The following is a 10,620-nucleotide window of genomic DNA, read 5'->3' as shown; positions in this document are numbered from 1 at the left end:
TTCCCCCCTCGTTGTGGCACTCACACTGGACGCTGCCCTGGCCAGCCAGCCTGGCACCTCTTCGTGAAAGATGAACTACCAACTGATATATCCTTCTCATGGTTGCCTATTGTATTGCGCGACGTCTAGGAGCCTAGACTGCTTCACCACATAATTGTACGCGCTGGCGAGCGATCGACATTTCTCCTACAAGAGCCCGACCGGTGCACAGGCCCAGCAGCGACACACGCTACCACCCCCGCACATATCTATCTGTTGTATTTCTCCCCTAGTGGGACACTAGTTTGGATATGCCACCCCCGGTGACATACCCTCAGTATTGGGACTGTTACCCACCCAAGGTTCTACTTGTTGTTAATCCCCTTAGTTCCTCCCCCACGACTGTGGAAGCTTGGCGCGCAGGAGTACACGCAACACATTCGCATTGGTGGCCCTCGGGGGAAATGGGGGGGTCCCTCTCCCCACCACGACACCCTACGAATGGCAGTCCCACGTTCAGACATTAACATTCTCACACTGAACGTACGAGGCCTTCACACGCCCAGCAAACGCTACTCTGTCTACTCTTATGTTAAGCGCATGTCAGCTAGTATTGCATTACTGCAGGAGACACACATTAACGCTACCGAACTTACTCGTTTGCAGGTCAAATGGCGAGGGATCCTCTGTGCCACACAATACTCAGCGTTCGCGCGCGGCGCGTTAATCTGGGTCAGACCAGGCACTCCCTTCCGGGCGCTCCGGCGGGTGGTAGACAGAGAGGGCAGGTATGCGCTTCTGGAGGGAATACTTGATGGACAGAGAATACTCCTTGGCAGCATTTACGCCCCTAACACAGATCAAGATACATTTTGGGATCACCTCACGGGCGTTTTGGCCCAGTTCACTACAGTTCCATGGGTGCTAGGGGGCGACTTTAACTGCACACTGAACCCCACCCTAGACCGCTCGCACCCTCCTCCCGCACACTCCCCAGCCCCCCGGCAAGCAGAGCTCTTCAGGGCATGGATCACGCATTGGGCGCTCACTGACGCATGGCGACATCTGCACCCACTGGACCGCGTTTACTCCTTTCACTCCATCCCACTCATCCTCCGGGTCCGATTGGACCGGTTCCTCTGCTCTGCACCAATCCTCCCTAAGATAACATCCACAGATTACCTTGGTCGGATCCTCTCGGACCATGACGCCCACATCATTCGTCTTTCCTGGCGTCCCCCCCACCCACCGGTCCCCACCTCGCGCCTTCCCAGGGATTCAGATCCAGTATTCAGAGACGCCCACAAAACCAGCATCCAAGACTACTTCACACACAACACGAACCCGGCATCGTCGGTACTGGTGGAGTGGGACGCATTTAAGGCGGTGGCAAGGGGAGAATGCATCAAACAGGTAGTAGGGGTTCGACGTACACTGGAACGGACACTCCTATCCTCTGAACAGACTCTGGCCACACTCACTAAACGGCCTGACGATTCGGAGGAACACGCCCGGCTAACGGCCGAGGCTAAGACGGAGTATCAGACGGCCTGCACTGAACTCCGGCGATACAATTTCAGGGCTTACGCCTCTAGGGTGCATAAGGACAGGGACAAAACAGGGGCGCTACTGGCCTGGATGGCGAGGCAGGACACCGAAATTAAGCCAATCATGGACATTATCAATCCGGAAGGTGTGCTGGTGTGCTCACAGGCCGAGATCCTCCTGGCATTCCAGCGCCACTATGCGCGAGTGTACTGGACCCCGGCCCAGTACTCCCCATCATCTGCGGACCGTTTTTTGGACCCGCTGACGCTACCCACGGTATCGGATGAGGACAAGCTCTCACTAGACGCCCACATAGTACCCTCAGACATTACCCAGGCGATACGTGCCATGTCTCGGAACAAAGCGCCGGGACTGGATGGCTTCCCACTAGAATATTACTCGACATTCTCTCCCCTAGTGGTCCCCCGTCTATCACGGATGTTCGGGGCGTCTCTTCATCTAGGGAGGTTACCCCAATCACTGTGGGAGTCCGTGATTGTCACCTTTCCCAAACCCCACAGAGATCCACTCCACATGGGATCATATCGTCCCATCACGCTCCTGTCGGCTGACTGTAAGATCCCGGGGAAAATCCTGGCTGATCGATATGCACAGATCATACGCCCACTGGTCCACCCCGACCAATGTGGCTTCGTTCCAGGGCGGAACACCTCCCAGAACATCCGCCGAGTCTTCCATGTTCAGGATCAAGTATGTGACAGATTTCCCCGCGCCACCTGCCTCATTATGGACCTGGAGAAAGCGTTCGACACCCTCACCTGGCCCTACCTATTCTCAGTCCTACGGCGCCTCAACATCGGCCCGACGCTCACGGCGTACACACGCCTTCTATACACCGATCTAACCACTCGTGTCCGTATAGGGAAACGCATATCACCGGCGTTTGAAGTTCGGCGAGGCACAAGACAAGGGTGCCCCCTGTCGCCTCTATTGTTTGCGCTGGCAGTCGAACCGCTGGCGGTTCGGCTGCGCCCGGAGGGTGTGGACTGGGGCATTCCACTTGCGGACGGCACACACTGTGTATCCATGTACGCGGACGATCTTCTCATATACGTCCGAGACATCGAAACGGACCTGGCCCCCATAGGGGCAACACTGGCGGAATTTGCAGACGCCTCGGGACTACAGGTGAACTGGGACAAGTCCACAGTTTACCCCTTTCATCCGAGCCTACCCCCCTGGGAAGTCGGCCTCGGCCCGCACAAACTCTCATGGTCCGCAGAGGCTCCCCGATACCTTGGTGTCCGCCTGTACCATTCTCCAGCGGACATCTTTGAGGGTAACCACCGCAAAGCACTCGCCGATCTGCGCCCGACTGTTGCCTTCTGGAATAAACTCCCGTTGGCCCCAATAGGACGGATAGCCCTGGCCAAAATGGTGATGCTTCCCCGACTCCTTTACCACTTCACAAATTTGCCGGTGGTGCCACCCAGGTCCTTCTTCCGCGACGTCGATTCTCTCCTGAGAACCCTCATCTGGGGCGAAGGTCGACACAGAATTGCCCTGAAAACCCTCCAACTTCCCACGACACAGGGGGGACTCGGAGCACCGTCCTTCGAGTCATATTTCCTTGCGGCACAACTCCAATGGCTGTCATACTGGACGGCGGACCGCTACCCTCAGGAGACTGTTACCTCGACCGGCAGAATCGCAACCCCGGAACTCACCCGTCTTCTCCTCCCGGGCACTAAGCCGCGGCGCACATACCCCCTTCAGGTGGCGATAGCGCGCCGGTGCATGATGCGGATTCACCGGATATCCCCTGGTCGATCTCCGTACTCCCCGCTATTACCGCTGATAGGCAGTCCTAGGCAAGACTCCTACTTCACGGCTCCACTGTTCACCGAATGGTCACAGTGCGGCATCACGGATCTGGAGTCGCTCTTTGAGGAAGGCCAACTAAAATCACTCGACCGACTGGTCGCTGAGTACGGGCTCACCCCGGGCCAATTCCTCAGATATAGGCAGCTGCTCGACGGGTACCGGCCCCATTTTAATCTCCAAACTGGCGAACCGGACACGCATCCAGTAATACACACCATACTACGTATGGGGGTGGGACAACACAACACAACACTTCGAGATTCCGTGCGGGTCTCTTGGCAGTAGCCAGCTGGCTTCGCACCAACTGCCTCCAGTTGAATGCCACCAAAACTGAGGTATTGGTCTTAGGGAAGCACGCTGAGCTATGGGGCAACCAGTGGTGGCCGTCAGAGCTTGGTGTCACTCCTATTCCAGTGACTGGAGTGAGAAATCTAGGAGTCTGGGTGGATTCTGCGCTCACCTTCAGGGATCACACCAAGAAGGTGGCTGCCACGTGCTACGGAATACTGCGGGGTATTAGGCCAGTCTTGAAGTACTTTGATCCCCCTACCAGACAGCTTGTAGTTCAGGCCGCAATACTATCCAGGCTGGACTACGGCAGCTCATTGTTGTTAGGGGTGAATCAAGCGGAAGCCTCAAGGCTCCAAAGAGTACAAAACGCCGCGGCACGAGCCATTGTGGGCCTTCCCAGACACTGTTCAGTGTCTGGAACCATCTCGGCCTTGCATTGGCTCCCGGTCAGACAGCGAATCATGTTTAAGGCGCTGTGTCTGGCCTTCAAAATTTTGAAAACTTCTTCGCCACCGGCACTTGTCACTCTACTCACGCCCTATGTGCCGTCGAGATCTTTGAGATCTGAGGGGCTTCATCTGGCTGTCTGTCCACGCTTTAGGTTGAGCAGGATGGGTGGCCGTTCTTTCAGGGTACTAGCGGCAGGCCTATGGAACTCGCTCCCAGTTCACATTCGAGCTCTTGAGGATATGTTCGCCTTCAGGCAGGCGATTAAAACTTTCCTCTTTCCAGTTTTTAGCTAAATCTTTTTGTGTGTTATGTTACAGCATCTGTCAAAGCGCCAGGACGCCCCTTTGCTGGGGCAGCTGTGCGCTATAGAAATTTTAATAACATAACATAACATAACATAACATAACATAGTCACCTGGCTATATAAATCCATTCAGGAACTCTCACACGATCCCCTGACGACCTTGCGTGCTACATGGGAGGAGGACATAGGTCGCGCACTGCACGACTCGGAATGGACTAAAGCACTTGAGGCCCCAAAACGTGTCTCTAGGAACGCCCGCTTCAAAAACATCCAATACTATATCCTACACAGGGCATACCTCACCCCAGCGCGATTGCAGAGATTCTATCCCTCCACATCATTCCTATGCCCCAGATGCTGCTCTCCTGCTGCGGATTTTCGCCACATGTTTTGGGATTGTCCCGACCGTCAACCCTTCTGGCGGGCGGTGCACGACACATTGTCGAACCTCACAGGCCTCACTACACTAGCTACCTGGGAATCCAGTGCACTAGGTATCTTACATGTCCCTAAGCGAGACCCGGTGCATAGACGCTTCGTGTCCTTAGCACTCCTGTTGGCAAACAGATGTATAACCATGCGCTGGCGATCCTCGGAGGGACCCCCCATTGCAGCATTGACGGGGGCGGTTGGTAAGTGGGCGGCAGCGGAAGAGGACGCTCTTAGAGAGGAAGAAGCCAGGGGCGCACGTAAACTTCCCATTTCCATGGAATGGGTCATGCTCCTCCACAGCTTCCGGCAGTCAACCCGTGCAGGAGATCCGCCGACTACTCCCCCCCTCCCTATCCGAGAGGACCAGTAGTCCCTACCTGGCGCCTACCATCCCAGGGCCGACTCCAGGTATCCCCTACATCCTGACCAAATTCTCATATGTCATACCACCCATCTCGCTACCAACATATACGGGATATATCCATCCCTTGCTCCTCCCTCTCTCCCCCCCCCCATCGTTTGTCGCCAATATTCCCCTGCTCAGACCCTGCTAGCGCCCACACGCTTCCCTCCCACAGTTTTGCCCTCCCCTGTTTTCTGGTAACACCGTTATATGGACGGTACAGCCCCCCGATCCTCCGTTCTTGAGGCAGGAACTCACATACTTGTCATTATTCATCGTCCTCTTGGCGATGCAGGTTCACTGTCCCCCTGCCTGCAGACATAATCACACGATCTGTACGGATAGATTGATGGAATGTACATTTGTACCAGTAGTATAAAAATGAAAACGTTGCATGCCTTGCTGTTCATGGCTGAATGTTGAAGCCACATCAGCAGTCTACTTACACTGTATTCATATTTTTTGATGCAACAATAAAACAAATTTCGAAAAAAAAACAAAACTATCCAGGGGCTCCCATTGCCAGTTTTATTATACGCTGACGACGCGGTCCTGATGGGACGTACACCTAATGCCCTCCGTCTACTTGTTAAAGGCTTCGCCCAATACATGGAGGGCCTAGACCTGCGCGTCAATTTAAAAAAATCTTTTATCATGCCATGTGATCCAGGGAAACGCAAACTTAATACTATACACATAGGGACAGACAAATTAGAATCTGTGACCTCATTCCCATACCTTGGTTTGGTTTTCGCTGCAAACGGCTCATGGAGTGGGCATAAGGCCCACGCCATGGGCAAGTTCTCGAAAGCAAACAATTCTATTTTGAGTTTGTCCCGACCTAAGAAAATAGGTGCCACTAGAGCTATTTTAAATTTTTTTAAGTTACAGTGCCTACCAGTAGCCACATATGGGGCTGAGGTTTGGGCATTGGGAAAAGCCCCGGCATCCAGCGAGAAGAAGGTCGATTTTGTAGGAAAATCCTGGGTGCCCCAATTTTCTCCTCTGAATTGATTTGTCATGAGGAACTTAACCTCCCCTACGTATGTGACTTTATTAGATCTAGACCAGCTCTCTTCTGGATAAGGATCTGGAGGAATGATTCAGCAACCCTAACCCAAAATATCATTAAAGACTGTCTCAAATGTGATCACGGCATGTATATTCCCTGGTTCTCGGGTATTTTAAAAACACTGAGCGATGTGAACAGGGAAGATCTATTCTCCGATCCTAGTAAGATTTAACTTAAAGATAAAATCGAGGTCAAACAAGCACTGTACACACTTTATAGTTCAGATCGAATGGAAAGAGAAACTCTCAAATCAACTGTTGTGATTTATCAGAGAAATGACTTGCACAGGAGTAATCTTGCACAATACCTCACCTTACCTATGACTAACTGGGAGAGATCACTGCTGTTCCGGCTAAGGGCGGGTTCTATAAAAATTTTGTTGTGATTTCCCCTGGGCTATCAGCACACAACAGACTATAATCCATGCCCATGTGATGGTATCAGTAAACAGAATGATTTACACTTTCTATTCTTCTGCAAATTTTACTTAAAATACATTAATTGGTTTTTAACTCCATATTTTAGGAAACACAGACCCCTTTCGTTAGGGGAATCCTATTAAATGTTATTGTTCCTGGACACAGATGAACTAATTTTCCGCACTAGCACTTTTTTGAGACTTATCACACGTGTGCGTAAAACAATGGAAAATCCCTGAAAAGTGTCTTATGAGAAATGCATCAGTTTTTAACAATTTATGAATTGTATATATTTGTTTTTGTTGTGTAAATGTATGTGCTTTTATTGTGGTACTTTTATGAATTTTATGAAATTCGAATACAGGTCTTTTGAACTTGAACTTGAACTTGATAAATGTGTAATCAATCGGCCGGTCGAAGTTAATTTCTAACTCATGTTCAAATGCTGCCTGTTGTGTTGACTGGAAGACTCACAGTGTTAACTGTCGTGAAGACATTGCTACAAAATCAGCAAATAGTTTAAAAGTTAAGCAATGCAGAGGTGGACATTTGTGTAGAATATTAATGGGAGTTATTTCTCCACCGATGGTGTAATTAAAATAGAAATTCAAAGAAATGCATGTTTAAATAGTATTCTATTTTTATTGGAAGTATCTTAGAGGGTTGTGAGGCATTCCTGAGATTGTAATTCCTTCTGCTAGTAGGCATCAGCCCCATACTATATGTTGACGATCAATGCAAACCATTTATGAGAAAAAGTTTCCCTTCTCAAAGTTTGAAAAAGTAATTCGGTTCCTCGGTTTTGGAATGTGTGTATAGATCATTGAAACTAATTGGAGACACAAAAAAGGAACATCTGGAATCCCTGAACAGATTTGATAAAATCTTTAAGGACAATCTTGTAGTTTAGTGTCTAAGGAGGTAAAGTGAACGGTTTTCCTTGCATACACTTATTTTGATTTGTATTCCTTCTTGTGCTGAGAACAGCACTGTTCAGAGAAAAAAGATGGTATCGCTTTGCTGAAAAAAATTAAATCATTGAGTTTTAAAAATAAATAAATAATGTTTAAAAAAGTTTTAACCATAAATGCCTCGCTATTTGTATAAACAATATATTTTCCAGACGCCTCTTACTGCTTTTAGTTATTCTCTAATTCTTTTTCTACAAGGAAATTTCCCTTCTCTGAGTCACTGCACCTGCTTTGGACGATGAAACATTTGCGTCATACCGAAACTTCAAATAAAACCACAGAAAATGAACATTCTCAGTAACTAAAAGCAGTTGAACAAGCACCTGGCTTAAACATCAGCTATTCTACAGAAAGGAAATAGAAAAATGCTACAGTCTTTTCCTCTATACGGAGTGATAAAAATGATATACACGAAATTGACTTATATATTGTGTTATTTAAAAAAAAAATATTTTCTGCATGCACTACTGAACGTGTACGAATAGTATAGTTTGCAAGGCTGGGATAAGTAGTATCAAATTACTTTGTAACCTATTCTTAATAATCTATGGCTTTATTCAAAACTTTAGGTGCTGTTTTAAGTGCATTTGAAGAGTGCAGCAATGACAGTTTAGGTTGATATATTCTAGATAATAGACCAAAACCTACACAATTGTAAAAGATCATAGTAATATACTAAATATCAATGCACCAGCTCATTCTGCTTTCAAGCCAATGGTACCTGCTTTGACATTTCAAGAAACCACTACATGGTTCTGATGATATTAAGACCAGAATCATAAATATGGTTTATTGAAGTTGGTTTTGGTGTCTAAACCTCCGAGATTCAGGTAGAAAAGGTGTACTTCTTAAAACACTAGAGGTTGCCATGGTTACCAAGTCTCTACAAAACATATAGTTCTTCCCAAATAACACTAAGCAATTCCAGCTCACATTCAACCAGTATTGCATCAATTTCAAAATAAAGGATACAAATCCAGTTCGATTTCATAATAAGATAGTTTTATATTATTTGATTGTTGTGTCAAGGCTGATGAAGGTTGGCTATTTGATGCGTTTCACCAATGTTCATGATATTAAGGATCAGAAACTTGAGCTGGAAATGCCAGGACGGTGCTTACTTTCTTCTGTTTTATTTTTTTAAATGTTCGAATTTGTTCGTAATATTAACATAAGAATATGAGGCAGGGATTGAATTTACTGTTATGGTCATCTTTGGTTTTCATCAAGCAACATGAATTTGAATTTGAAGGGATTTGTATAGCGCTCGTACACCTGGCGGTTTCTTGGCGCTCAACATGTGAATGAGATCCTTAAGCTTTGACGGTCTTGTCAATTTTAGCTTCTTTTTAGAAAGTATCTAAAAGCCCATCTCCTTTTAAACAGCCCATCTCTTCGGGCATACTGGATGCAGAGGGATCTCTCACTGTAAAATAAGAGTAAGCTGGGACTCTACTTATACCTGACATCCGGATGTCTTCTCCATATGCCACCTAGATACAAGTTGTATCTTACCTGTTGCTCCTTCCTGCTTCATCCCCAGAAGCATATCCCATCTACATATTTTATAACAACATCACACCTTTGGCGGTCTCTCTTAGGTTTATTTATTTTCTTTTTTCCCAACAATTTTGATCTGCCTTACTTACGCTTATCTCATTCCTATTTTCCTTATGATTAGCTATTTGGAACACCACTCTATATGGTAAATATATTTTTTTCAGGTTATAAAAACGGCCATTTTAGAGACAAGCTGATATCTACACCGCAGTAGACTACATGCTGAATTATTTACTACTATAATATATAATATTTATACTATATCGTTAAATACAAATATTGTATTAGAATCTTGAAATTTGAACTATTAACCTGAAATTGAAAATGTCTCTCTCAGGAATGAGCCTGTGTATTAAAAAATAAAAATAAATACAAATAAAAATGATAGTAATATGCATACTTCTTGGATTCAGTGATTTTAGATTTTGGTTTTATTTCATTATTGCGACTATGTAAAAGTTACATCAACATCAAATCAGCGGTTTATGAACAATATTCTGTACTATTGCTCAAATACAAGTCTAGAGAATAATGAGTGGAGAGTGATAATCATACACCTTAAATTCAATGGTTTCAATAAAAAGGGAACGCTTGGTATGGAAACTGACATGCTACTTTATGTTAAAAAAAACATTAAAATTCACTGAAAAAACCAAAGGGTAAAGTGACGTTATAGTTAGGAATTGTATTGATATCTTATGTTACATTTAAAAAAAATCTATGAAAAATGCAAAGGTGAAAGGGACGTTACAGTTTGGTGTCAAATACAATCTACCATTTTAATCAATCAAAGCCACTGAAATTCATGGGTTCTAGCTATCCCCAGCGACTATAACTTGTGCTCTAAAGTAACTATAACTCAATGTTTTTCTTTGTTCAAAATAGTATGTTTTAACCAACTTTTTCACCTAACTATAATGTCCCATTAACCTTTGTTTATCTCAGTGAAAATATAGACATCTACATTTAAGTGTGTATATATATATAATCCCTGAAAAAACATAAGTTTCAGGTACGTTATAGTTAGACGGACATTTCACTCGCACAAAACCATAGAAATTCCCCCTTATAGTTAGTTGAGCTAACTATAACTTGCGCCCCCACAATGCACTGCTGATGACGTCACATATTATATCATTCATGACATGGTCAGTGACATCACTGTTTTTTTAAATGTTAATTTCTAACTATAATGCCCCTAAAACCTATGGTTTTTTTCAGTGAATTTCAATGTTTTTTTTAATGCTAATTTCTACCTATGCCTAGGACATGTGAAGAAAGAGGAAGAAAAGCGCAGAAAGGAGCAAAACAAATGCAGAAAGAACCAACAGAGGAGCAGAAAATCC

This window comes from Lissotriton vulgaris, chromosome 3_2, assembly GCF_964263255.1.
Source record: "Lissotriton vulgaris chromosome 3_2, aLisVul1.2, whole genome shotgun sequence".
NCBI lineage: Eukaryota > Metazoa > Chordata > Amphibia > Caudata > Salamandridae > Lissotriton > Lissotriton vulgaris.
Note: the sequence above shows the minus strand (reverse complement) of the source record.